The sequence below is a fragment of the Dreissena polymorpha genome, chromosome 9 (assembly GCF_020536995.1).
Source record: "Dreissena polymorpha isolate Duluth1 chromosome 9, UMN_Dpol_1.0, whole genome shotgun sequence".
NCBI classification, from domain to species: domain Eukaryota; kingdom Metazoa; phylum Mollusca; class Bivalvia; order Myida; family Dreissenidae; genus Dreissena; species Dreissena polymorpha.
In genome coordinates, this window is record NC_068363.1 from 26,617,428 (window position 1) to 26,632,023 (window position 14,596).

Sequence of the window (14,596 nt, forward strand, 5' to 3'; positions counted from 1 at the left end):
AAAAATGGGTCACATTTCGGAAGTCTCAGCGGGACACCCCTACCCTAACATTTGGGAAGTTACCCCCCCCCCCCCCCCCCCCCGGGGAAACGTTCTCCGAGTAGGAATCGTACTTTATAATAATACAGTTCATGCATAGCATCAATGAAAATATGATTTATTGTAAATTTTAGAAATTCAATTTTTTTAAATTTTACAAATCAGTTGCTTAAACTTAAAGATGAACTTTCACTCAACATCGCCGGATAAAATATATTGTTTAAGTTGTGTTATGCATAAAAATGGTAGAATCTAGTTTCAAAGTTTCAACCAAAAATTAATAGTCAACATTTTTGTCTGTAACTTACAACAGTCGCCGTGGTGTAGTGGATAAGGTCTCCGCCTATCGATCGGCAGTTGATGGGTTCGATTAGCACGCGGGGAGCATTTTTTATATATTATTTAATGCGTTTTAATGCGACCTAAATACAACGTTGCAGCAACGTTTGGAAAAAACGTTGCAGCAACGTTTGGAAAAACGTCGGGAAAACTTTCATATACACCATTGGTACAATCAAACTGCAACGTTTGACTGTAACCTAAATACAACGTTGCAGCAACGTTTGGGTGCCCACTGGGTAGTTTCGATAAACTTAAGTATTTTAAATTTCCCTTTGCACCAAAAAATAGAACTAGTCTTGTTTAAAAACAATCGTTAAATAAAGGTGCTGTAAGCAGATTATTTTACCGGTAATGTTCCAAGATATCGAATTCATTTATAGTGGCGGTCCTGTTGGTTAATTGCCATTTACGCAATTCGCAAGAAAGCATTATTAACGAGCGCGTTTCTATAAGCCTGAGGCTTTCGATGCAATCGAGCTAAAATAAAAATATTTAAAATAAATTGGAATCCCAATGGCATACGGATTCGCTTCAATGCACACGGCCATCCTCCTTTTTGGTTCCCGTTTGCAAACTAAAACTGTAAGCTTCGGAAAGGGAGCTAGGGTAGGTTCTCCTCATCCATTCATTTCACAATATACTAAAATATTTCCTTAACAAATTCAATGTAAAACCAACAACTTCAACGAAAAATAAAGTCAAACTTTTGCTTACATACACCCTCATAACCATATTTTTCTTAAAGAGCATTCCCAGCAAAATTGATTTAAACAATATAAAATATAGGTCATCCCATATGTAAGAAAGAACTCGACGCGAATCAACGGTCACTGTTTTAAGGCCATCTTTTTTACCGGCTTATTTCCAGTTGATGATGGTTTTCCGCCATCTGTCAAAGTCTCATGTAGTCTCCAACCTAAAAGCAGTATAAAACAATGTTTTCCCTACCATATGCACACAGAAATATTCAAAAATAAAGTCATGGCAAGTGCCCATACAGAGAATGGTGTCTTCAAATAAATCTATTTTAAGAGGGTATATTTAGTATACTGTAACCTTCATCTGGTCAAAACTGGTCAGTTTCGACAATACCAACGAAACTTTGCGAACAACAACGATACCAATATGTTCATGGATGGAACACGGTTTAAATATCAGTTAATTCACCAATCTTTAGTAATTACTAGTAGCATTTAGTCTTTAACTGTTTATATATCAAGAGATTATGATTGATTGATAACATACAACATGGGTGTAGAATAAATTAGTTTCGGAATAAAATACATACGTATCGATCCATTTCGAATGTTGACTTCTTGAAAGAATCATAACATAATAAATCATTTTTTATTACTGTGCACGACGCAACTGTGTGTTGTATAAAATAGATTTGTCAATTTTTACATAGTTACAACGAATTAAATAGAATTTATTGTGTATTGTTTATTGTCACTTTAGAAGAGGAATAAATAGGTTTTCATAACATTTTGTATGTAGCAAGCGATAATATCACATCGGTCGGCTGTGTTGTTGATGTAGTTTTTTTTTCTAAATTAACAATCAATATTTATATATGTATACATTGTCCAGTTTATTTCTTGCGTATTCTGATGTAATGTTTTCAAAAACTAACCAAAAAAGGAGTATGAATTGTAAACATAGTAATCTTTCATCGGGAGAACATAATGATTTGTATTGACGGATACATGAACGAATGTTGTTAAATGCATAATATAATATGAACTTATATTTCCATTTTAAATTGAGGTATGTATTGTCTGTTTTAAAGTTGTTGCCATTTTCTATACCGTCATGAGCACGAAAAGAAAATGTTAATGGAAATAATTTTACCATCGTTTTTATTAATAGTTTCATCATGTAAATAGCCTCAGTATAAATTATGAATTCCCTTTTGTTGTCCTTTTTAAGATATTCTTATAATTGAATTATTCAATAATAATTTAAAGAATCGATGGCACTTTTTCGCGAAAATATCTTAACTCCAAGAAGACAAGTTTCTTATGTGATTGAATGGCAATAATTATTGTTTGATTAATTTTTTTTAGAGGTGAGTAACAAATAATACATCTTTATCTGTTATGTGTAATGTTTGTAATTAAATTGATCGCGCCCTTGCCTTATATGAGGTCAATGTGACGTACATTATTATTGTTTCACCCGCTTTAACAGCAAAATCAATAACAAACATATTCATTTTTCTTATAAGAATAGTGTTTTACACATTGACGTTATTTAAAAGAAACACATTCAGAGATACTGTTCCTATATCGTTTTTCTGTTTATTTAAAAGTGACCAGGCCTTTACTGCAAATAATATTGTTGTTTTTCTTCATTTCATTGGACTTAAAAATAACTTACCAAAAGACAAAATGAGAAAGATTACAATTAAGTTGACCATTCATATTTTGCCCCAAAACAGGAATAAATTAAAGCTATAGTACTCTGAAAAGCGATATATAAAATTATTAAGATTTCGTTTAAAAACAAGGTCTTCATATGTGAAAATACACAACAGCCAATTATTTGTGGTAAGGGAGATAAGTCATTAAAATTAGAATGTTCTTTAAAGGGAGCTTATTTCAACGGAATCATCGACAACTTATCCTAGTATTTCGCAATCGTGTACCTCTAAAGCATTCAAGCAATATCAATAGAGATCAGTTCATAATTATAGGCCTAGCGTTTAACTTTGTGTAAAAAGAAGTACACTGTAAACTTGACGATATTTTTATAAACTAAATGAATTTATATATTGAGGACATGTATAAGAAATGTGCATGAAGATATATTTATAAATTGCTTTTAATGGATATTAATGGAACACAATGAGGGACAAAATTCAGGTAAGTTTTGTTTATACCAGGTCTGAATTATGATTTACGTTCGCGGTTATTCGGTTACACTGTCATGAGACATGGATCATTAACATCAAATAACTAGGCTAATCTACCAATAACACAATAACGTTGTATTATATTAATTTATGTATTTGAATACCTACTATACATAGTTAAAGTTACACTAGTCGCATTGACTTGCGAAACCCCTCGATTATAATGTGTACACTATTTTTTAATGTCATTTGATATGTTATCCACATATTTCGAAGACTCAACGATTCTCAAATCTAACAATTAAAAGATTTTTTTATGCAAACGTACAATAAATAGAATGTGACATTTTTCGAATATCTTACACATGCCTGGCCGGCGGCTCATTGACTCGCATGCTATTATTTGAGTCGCGTTCTGAGAAAACAGGGCTTAATGCATGTATGTAAAGTGTCGTCCCAGATTAACCTGTGGAGTTTGCGCAAGTTAATCTTGGGGAACACTTTCCGCCTAAGATAGTTTTAAGCTATGAAGAGACTTGATAATAAAAAGGAATACGCTAAGACTGGAATGTGTTGCCCCTGATTAGCCTGTGCGGACTGCACAGGCTACTCTGGGACGACACATAACGCATATGCATTTAGACCAGTTTTTCCAGAACGTGGCTAAATTATTCAAACAATTAACCAATTTTCATCATGCAATATAAGAACTACATGAGGCTCGAATTTACCAAGTACATTAGTACTGATAATTTCACATATGATTACCAAATTAACGTGCGCTTAGAAGTGGTGTTTCCTAGTATTATAAAGAATATTTTTGTTCTGGAAATATGACAATTAAAATAATCAGTTTTCGATTAATCGGAAGATGTTCATTAAACGCCACCGCTTGTAGAATCGTAAAATTCGAAAGTAAGCCCATATCAGAAAACAATATATGTATCATTTGTTCGTATATGTATTGAAGTACAAAATGATAACTAATAATATGTTTTTCCATTATTACACTTATTTAATACCATTAATTGCAACCATTGTATGTATGTATGTATGTGCATGTTTAAAAAATTATTTTGCACCTAGATAGAGTTCGGTATTTTTAAAAAGCTTTCTTACAGTCTTCGTGTGGCAGTTGATACAATAGCAGACACATATATACAGTCAAACTCTACATTATTAACAATAATTTACCATCCTGAAGAAATGCGTTCAGGTATGTTATGCTGATGATTGGTATTTACTGTTAGCTTATAAGATGATAAAGTGTCAGGGTATGAACGAGACTGAACGATAATTGGGTCATGAAAAGGTGTATTTACATTGCAATCACGTGGTTTAAGTACATCCGTGACACCAAATAGATATTTAATTACAATTACAACAGATGAAGAAATTTCCATAAATCATCGAATGATTCATCATGTTTTTGTTTACGCCATACACGTTGTTGATGTCTTTAAAACCAAGTTGTTGCGCAAATATAAAGTGAAACGTGACATAATAGGTTTTAATGAATTTCAATAAAGACCGACAGCAGATTAAAGTGGATGTAATGGTGTGTATTAAGTTTAAACGACCTACCTGTTTTGTGTTGCCGTGATCGACTTATCTTCTTTTTTCCATTTCACTTACAAACACACAGATTGTTGATGGCGGTTGTAGTCTTTGAAGTTTCTTAATTAACTTTTCAAAAGTCATTCAAACTAATTAACACTCATTGCATATCAATTTGTGTGGCGCGTGTCAGTGTTGGGGCAATACATATTTTGTTTTATTCTTAATTTCTCGTGCAATCCTAAATTATTTAACCTTTGACGATCTACAAATAACAATATGAAATCCAAGTACACGATACTAGACTCGAAGAAATCATAATTTCACGAACTCATTTAGATGCTATTAACATGAATTATCCCCCCCCCCCTTACACGCAATCCCTCAACGGGCACTGGTTTTGTCTAATAATGAATCTTAACATAAGTTTGGGCTGAAGTGAGCATGAGTTTAGATTGTACTAAATAATGAGTCATGTAAAAAAAATCATCATATTTTACTCGAAGGTAAAAATTTTACACTGTGAACTGTTGTTCTGGTTTTATATTTTGGAGATATTGATAAGTACGGATGCGTTCACCACTAAATCCATTTAATATGATAAGTGTAGAAACTATATTTTAAAAATGCACTGAAAAAAGTTATACTCCACTAGAAACCGGCCGAAAATAGAAGGTGCAAAAACATTCAAATTTGATTTGTATAGAGTTCTTTCTTAGTTTGTACATAACATATATTTTTTATCGCTTCAATCGACTCAGCTAAGAATGCCCTTTGAGTAAAGATATGGCTCTGGTGGTTTCTATGTGCAAATTGTTGTATTTATTATCGCTCAAAGTTTTCGCTTTTACATTAAATTACATAAAGATCATATTGCGCATAGTGTGACCATTATATTGATCAAAGTAGTCCAACGTGTAAAAGATACCAAGAAATAAAATTCAATTTGGACGCGGTCTGTGAAAAGAGGGTTAAATGCATCTGCGTAAGGTGTCGTCAAATCAGGGACGGCAGTTTACGCTTTTATGATATTTTTCGTTTAAAGAAAGTCTCTTCTCAGCAAAACTCCAGTTTAGGTGGAAAGTGTGTTAGTCGACAGTTTACTCACATGCATTATACCTATACAGAGCACGGCTCTATTATAAAAATGTGTCATACATAGCGGTCTTTATATTTCATTGTCATACATAGCAGTCTTTATATTTCATACTTTCAGGAAAATTGTACATAAGAAAAGCACTGCGATGCTTGGATTGTCATGATACCAATCGAATGGGAAATATAGTTACTTATGAAGAAAGGAAGTCGACAACCGATTGTGAGGTCAAAGGGTCAAGGTTAAAGGGACTTGTAACACGCAAGTAGGACCATTTTGTGCCGGAATTATTTTTACACGGTATCGGTATAATTGTTACGATGGTAACTTATCAAGGAAGCAAGAACCCTATCAACTTTTTAGGTCATAAGATCAAAGGTCAAAGTCCAAGGATTTTGACATTACTTCGTTTGGGCACAATATCTTGTGAATGCTTTATTTTATCATCATTTAAATGTGTATGCTGGATACTTGGCATTTAAAAAGTCGGGGTGGGGGTATACATACATGTATTTTAAAGTATCTCTTGTGTGATTTTTTTGTCTCTCAATAGCGCTCATTGTAAATTGGCACGTAATGAGATTGAATTACACTATACTATTTAAGTAGCAAATATTCGCCGTTTTAATTGCGTTTTATTAATATGTGCCTAGTCCACTACTTTACACAAATTTTTGTGGTCCAATTATTTACAGGTCCGTCTTTTTTTATCTTTTCGGGGTACACAATATTTAATATTTCATTTTGTGTGGGTTGTATGTTTGTGCATATCTATTTTGTAAAATATCCCTTAACCTATAGACACACATCTGTATTAAGTGTTCAGCAAACAAACATAACATCTAACTAACATGATTTACGCTCATATATAACTTCCTCAACTTGAACACACAGATTGACGAATGCATCTAAATTTACGAATGTAAATTTGAGGTTTAGTTCTTCTTAAATGGGTATCATCTGTTTACTTTGATTAGCGCTGTAAAATCACTGTTGAGGTAAACGTAAGCTATATTTAACGCTATATTTAGTTATAAGATTTAATCGATACGCACTCATTCTTATTGCACATATAGATTTAAGACTTCATTTAGTCCTTAAAGGGACCTTTTCACAATTTGGTAAATTGACAAAATTAAGATAAATAATGTTTCAGAATCGCAAATTTTTGTTGAAGTTATGATATTTGTGGGGAAACAGTAATACTGGACATATCTTGCTTTAAAATATCCATATTATGCCTCTTTTGACGATTTATAAACCTGAAAATTATAAAGCATTGCAATGCGAAACGATTGAATAATTTTGAGAGTTATGTTGTTGTCGGTATATTGTGTGTACACTACGAAGATTGCATATATCAAGTATAAAATACATCACTAAATGTATGAGCACGGCTGACCGAGTGGTCTAAGCGAAATACTTTTACTCCAGGGGCCAGTGATTCTTTCTTTCTTAAACCGTATTCTTGTCTTTTTTTTACTGGTGCTTTTTGGATCCAATGTTTACCCTTATCAATATTAAGCATTTAATGACAAACTTCAATACATGCCAAAATCTGTGAAAAGGCCCCTTTAAATTACTTTTGAGGTATTTAACGCCATATTAAGTTATAAGATTTAATTGATATGCACTCATTCTTATTGCACAAATAGATTCAAGACTTCGTTTCGTCCTTAAAGGAACTGGAGAAAATATTAAAGTGGATAAATACGTATTCTTGTTTCATTTTACCAAGCTACAGTTCCTTGGTAAAGTTTAGGTACTCATCGTAAGACAGATCTTAAGGGACAGCATAAAATGCGAAGTACAAGCAATTTAACTATTTGTTAGAATCGATCCGCTCTCTGAAAAAAACCCGGATGATAATGCATGTGCATTAAGTGTGTTCCCGAACTAAAACAACTTATGGCGTTTGCTATGTTTACAACCAAAGTTGTATGGATATTGGATATGTATTCCCAATGGCTGGACACTGACATTTGTTGAAGCTACTTTTGTGCTCGGCATCATTTCGTGACATGTGCTTTTATTCATAATCGTTGTTCAAAACACTCTGATTAGTGTAAATCTTAAAGCCCACGACCATATCCAAATCAGTCAACGTATTTGCAAAAGGACATCATCTCTTAATAAAGTTACTGACATTAATTTGCTCGGAAACTTGTTCGTATAATTGAAAAGCAAATATGTGTTTATGTTCGGTGCCAATTTATTGAGTTTTTCTTTATTTTGTTTTCTTCTTCTTCTTCTTCTTCTTCTTTTTCTTCTTCTTTTCGTCTTCTTCTTCTTCTTCTTCTTCTTCTTCTTCTTCTTCTTCTTTTTCTTCTTCTTCTTCATCTTCTTCTTCTTTTTCTTCTTCTTCTGTTTCTCCCCTTCTCCTCCTTCTTCTTCTTCTCTTCTTCTTCCTCTTCTTTTTCTTCTTCTTTTTGTCATTTTTCTTCTAATTCTTTTTTATTATCATTGTTATAAGTATTCTTCTTTTTCTTCTTCTTCTTAGTAATAATAATAATAATAATAATAATAATAATAATAATAATAATAATAATGATATTATCATTATTATTATTATTATATACATATTACTATGTATAATGTCTGTTTTTATGGTTATCGTTATTTTGTAATGACGATTGCGATGATGCTGCTGCTGCTGATGATGATGATGGTGGTGGTGATGGTGATGATGATGAAGAGTTTCAAAACCGACTTTTGACCTCCATAATTGGTCAATTGAATGGACGAGGAGGACATAGTATGATTCCCGGCCCTAAACTTATATTGTATGTGTAGGCACGGGAACTAGAATAGATAATGATCACGTTAATAGTTCAAAATGGAGTAGATCTGTATGCCATTTCATAACTTGTGAACTGCGTAAATAGAAATGAAAACAATGATGCACAGTTATACATGAATTATTTATGGGCGTACATTACTTACAGAGTCAAAGGCGAAGTATGCCTTTATTAGATTTAACGATTGCTTGACACGGAAATCAATCATTTGAGTGCAAAAGGAAGTGTAAAATACGTCAATTTATGGCAAATACTCGAATAACATGACATGTTATATGACCGCAAATATCAGTGGTATTATTCTTTGATACTATTCTCGCGTTATACAAGTCGCATTGCAATATGTATGGTGAATAGTTATCTATAAATATAACGTACACATGATTTATTCCTTTTACTTTATGACAACTCTAACGCAGGATATTATCGTTCTTATTCCAAAGAAACGCGAATTTACATTGATGTTAAAAATAAATGCATCGACTTATTAAGACACCCTGATTATTTCGAGATATAAGTTTTGATTAGATCAATTTAAATTGGTAATTTTATTTGTGCAATAATTCAATAATTTGAATTATACTCGTAAAACATCGCTTAAAGTTACATATGTAATCAGTTTCCAAAGACGTTGAAACGCCTGATTATTATATTGAGGTATGGCGGGCTGCTGGGCGGCTGGGCGGCTGGGCGGCTGGGCGGCTGGGCGAGCGTGTGGTCAGTAACTTACTGGTAGCCATAACTAATGTGACCCTTACGTATGGTTGTATCACGATATCGGGTCCACAAGGGGAGCCGCATTGAGTTGTATTTATCGAATTAAGCAATTTAGATTCCGTACAAGTTGTGTATGTTTAGTATGGCGCACCAAAGGGGTCGAAACTTTAACTTCTGCTCGAGCAGAAAAAAATGCTGCTCGAGCAGCATTTAAATGCTGCTCGAGCAGCATATTGCTGCTCGAGCAGCAATTTACTGGTCGAGCAGCATTTAAATGCTGCTCGAGCAGCAAAATTCCTGCTCGAGCAGCAAAATGCTGCTCGAGCAGCATTTATTTTTAGAATAAGCCATTGAACCCGTCAGCCAATCAAATTTGAGCTTACAAACAGACGACATTAGCTATCTCTACGGAAACGAAATAGACCGGTGTAGCGTCAATATTGTCAGATCGTGAGATCTGACGATTTTCACAGTACCCCCGTGATATTGCTCCGATCAGTCGCAGTGAAAAATGTCAGATTGATGAAAAATAATATTTAACGCATTGTTGTTTCAATTCAACTTAATTTCGCGTTTTAACAGCTGGCAGTTATTTTCGGACATCTTTTTTTTTCGGACGTTGAACCTAAACACATTGTTCACAACAAAGATATCAAAACAGTAGTTCTAACACCATGCAAACATTTGAATTTTAAAACGGTTTTCGTTTTAAATGTTATATATATCGATGATGTACATGCATTACGTTGTAAAGAAATATTGTTATGCCTAATTTACAGTCAAGAGTGTTGCAGTTATTTAATACAAAGATATAACATTGATTTAAGAAAATACTTTCAGATTATATATATATTATTTCAGCTTAAAAAAGTTAAAAACTGATTATGAACCAAATTCAGTTCCAGAAATGTATTATCCCAATAGGTGTTTTTATCATTATTTTAGCTAATTCACATGTACACTCAATTCAGGAAAACTATTGTATTATATTTCACACAATCATAGTTACCACTATCATCATTCATTTAATATGTCAATAAGCTTGATTGGTAATTGTCGGTTCGGCTCGGGTAATGCTTTAAAGTACCCCGTGTACTCGTAAGTATACTTTAATGTACCCCGGGTACGCTAAATATACTTAAACGTACCGTTGGTCTGTCTGTCAGTGCAGTCACTCACAAACTTTTCAGTGCTTTATCTCAGAAACTCAATATAAGTTTTCAACATGAAACTTTTTGGTGTATAAATATAGCTGAGGAGAGGTGCCATGCACAAGAACCATAACCCGTCGCTTTCTGAAATAAGAGTTATTGCGCTTGGTTGTTTTTGTATGATGTAACTAGGGCTATATCTCAGATACTATACAAGATTTTAACATGAAACTTCATGGGTGTATAATTATCAATGCACGAGAACCATAACCGTATACTTTCTTACATAACGGTTATTGCCCTTTCTTGTTATTGTTATTTTATGATGTAACTTTTCAGGGCTATATCTCATTTATAGAACCATGCATAAGAACCACAACCCTTCACTTTCTTAAATAAGAGTTATTGCCCTTTGTTGTTTTTGTATGATGTAACTTTTTAGGGCTTTATCTCAGAAACTATAAATACAAGATTTCAACATGAAATTTCATGGGTGTATAATTGTCAATGAGAATAAGTGCCATGCACAAGAAACATAACCCTAGTACATATGTACATGTCTGATGTTACTATACAGGACTATATCACAGATACTATACACGATTTAAAGATGAAATTTAATGGATGTTAAGATATCAATGAGGAGAGGTGTCATGCACAAAATCTATAACCCTACACTTTCTTAAATAAGAGTTATTGCCAATTGTTTTTTTATGTTGTTACTTTTAAATAAGTGAGATACATGTAAGGGTACAACCATTCAAATAAACTTTTCTGTTAGTTCTGCACCCATCAATAATCAAAATTTATTTGGCAAGAGATATCAATCTAACGAATTTGCTTATTATTAGTCTAAACGTTGAAATAGACTTAATATTTTAAGTAGCAATGAGAATATAAGACACAACAGACTCATCAGTCATCAGTATTATGTTAGCATATCTTTAGTCGGTTACTGAACTAGGGCAAATAAAGTTGAAGTTTATCAGGTGGTCTCAAAGTCCTCACCGCCTAGCAGATAAGTCTACAAAGTATTTTAAAACCGGTTCATGAACATGAAATGATAAGTCATTCACGCCATCAGGATTATTTATTTTAAGTCAATATGTTTTTGGAATCTTTAAGCACTCATTGAAAAATACACCACTACATAAATAAATATCTAGGTCAATTGTGATTCTGTCAAGCAATGATTATCATATCAGTTATTATCTCCAGAGTTATTCTTTTTTTCTTGCACTTATCATCATCTAACCATCTGCATTATTTTTGCCAAACAGGTGGTTTTGCAATCTGAGCACCACAATCATCAATATTTGTGTGGATATAAAGATGTTATAAAAATTAAGGATTATAAAACCTTAAGTTTTATTGTGCTGTACTTGTTTCGGAGATGTGTAATACCAACTGGCTACTTCTGTTTTCAGAACTAAAAGGCACAGAAGGATTTTATTAATATTTTGCTGAGTTCTCAGATTAATCGAGCCCAAAGTTCTTCCTGCTAAAAAAATATATTTTCGAGCAACAACACATATTGATAATATCCATTTTAATGCCATGCGGGTCTTTACAGTGGAGTGATCGAGTCGCACAGATATGTTTGCCGCACTCCATTAATCAGAAGTCTGCGTCTCACGACTAGTCTCAATAAACTGAATCATGGGCCTGTCGCAACATTGTGGGATGCTTTTTCATGACCAAACATTTGGCAGTCTGCAAATAAAGTAAAAGTCATTCATACTTAACTTCAAAAACAACAACATTTGTTTGCAATAAGAAAAGCATATATTCACTAGATTAAGTGTTCACAAAAAACACTATTTCTGAAAATAAAATTGCAAGAACGATAGTTTGACAGTGAAAAGTATTCATATTTTATGCATCATAAATATACAATCACATTAAGACACTGAAAAACAACTTTTCATCCAAAATAATATAATGGAGCAAAGAGAATGCTTTTTTTCATTATATGACACATTAATAAATTAAAATATGAATAATCTTCTTGTTTAACCTTTTTTTCAGGGTTATTTGAAAAAAGTGGGACTCTACAACACAGTTTGATCCTCAGGTTATGATATTACATATGAAATATCATGTCCTTTATAAATTAAAAGAAAATGCAAGGCTCCAAAAACCAATGCACCAACAGAAAGGTACGATGATTATATTTTACATTCTCCCATTATTTTGTTGAATAAAAGTTAATGCAGATCTTTACTAAGCAAACTAGAGCTTTGTCACAGACGTGACAAATACCCACACGTGCTGCATTTACACAGATTATTTTGCATGCTGTTTTCACAAAACAAGAGAATCAAATTTATGGCGATTTTTAAGAATGATAATGCCATTATCATTTATGGCCATTTCGACCTTTGAAATCTTGAATTCTTTAGCATGACATGCAGTCCAAATTTATGGCCATTTTTTTACTTTTGAACTCCAAGTGTGACCTAGACCTTGGAGTTATCGACATAATTCTTTCGCATGACACATCGTCCAATGACTTTGAACAAATGTACCATGTATTTTTAAAATCTCACAATAAATGACATAGTTATGGCCCGGACAAGATCATTTATGGCCAATTCTGACTTTTTAACTCACAGTGTGACCTTGACTTGCAGATATAGACGTAATTCTTTTGCGCGACACACCGTCCAATAATGGTGAACAAATGTACCAAATGATTGTAAAATCTCACAATGAACAACATATTTATGGCCTGGACAAGCTCATTTATGGTCTTTTTTTTACCTTTGAACTCAAAGTGTGACCTTGAACTTGGAGTTATCAACGTAATTCTTTTGCGCGACACACCGTCCCATGATGGTGAACAAATGTGCCAAATGATTTTAAAATCTCACAATGAATGACATAGTTATTGCCCAGACAAGCTCATTTATGGCCATTTTTAATCTTTGAACTCAAAGTGTGACCTTGACCTTCGAGATATTTTAGTAATTCTTTGCGCGACACACTGTCCCATGATGGTGAACAAATTTGCCAAATGATTTTAAAATCTCACAATAAATGATAAAGTTATGGCCCGGACAAGCATTTGACCCTTGAACTCCAAGTGTGACCTTGATCTTGGAGATATCGACGTACTTTTTTCACGCAACACACCGTTCCATGATGGTGAACAAATGAACCAAGTTATTTTAAAATCTAACGATAAATGACATAGTTATGGTCCGGACAAACTTTCGGTTTAAACACACTAAGTGACCCCGTGACCTAGTTTATCTATACCAAATTGTTTTGGTTATCAGTTTTCAAACATATATATATATGTGAATCTATTAACATATTATTTGAAACACATAAATGTGAGAGACAGGACACAATAAGAAATAAGAATGAACTAAGAAAGCAAGCTTAAATTAATATATATAGCCTTTTTTTTAAAGTGTTGGTGGTCATTACAAGTTAATATTTAAGATAAAGATCCAAATATTTGACCTGGTTTTCAATATATTTAACATAGTTGTATATATTTGACTTTGGTTTCATAATTTATCTTGTTCTATATAATAAAGATCTATTTGACATTGCTCTCTATATGCTGGAGATCTATATGCTGGGCATTGTTCTCTATACAAATGGATAGCATACCTTGTTCTCTAAATATCAAATGATGTTCTCTACATATTAAACATTGTTCTCTATGGCATTGACCTTGATCTTTAAAGATAAGACATTATGCCTCTTCTATGTTGGGATTTGATATCTATATATAAGACATTGCTCTCTATACTTGAAGTTGATCTAATATTGTGTTCTCTATATATTGGACGCTTTTCTATAAATATTGAACATGGTTCTGTATACAAAATACATGTTTATATTTTTTTATAATATTTGACCTCGTTTGCTATAATATGTGTCTTGTTCTGATAAAACTGGGCTAAATTCATGTGCGTAAAGTGTCGTCCCAGATTAGCTTGTGCAGTCCGCACCGGCTTATCAGGGACGACACTTTCCGCTTAAACTTGATTTTCGGTAAGAAGGGACTTCCTTCAAACTAAAAATA

At 33.0% G+C, this 14,596-nt stretch overlaps 1 protein-coding gene across 6 annotated transcripts in view; it reads left to right on the plus strand.

Moving 5' to 3' along the window:
- The first annotated feature begins 3,038 nt into the window (after window positions 1-3,038).
- Window positions 3,039-14,596, plus strand: part of LOC127844324 (melatonin receptor type 1B-B-like) — a 118,404-nt gene continuing 106,846 nt past the window's right edge. For 3 of the 6 annotated variants that reach the window (XM_052374428.1, XM_052374432.1, XM_052374434.1), the window contains exons 1-2: window positions 3,039-3,245; window positions 12,583-12,713. The gene's annotated coding sequence lies outside the window, so the exon portion shown is untranslated. The remainder of the gene's footprint in view (window positions 3,246-12,582; window positions 12,714-14,596) is intronic. The other 3 variants (XM_052374429.1, XM_052374430.1, XM_052374431.1) reach the window with 1 other exon arrangement.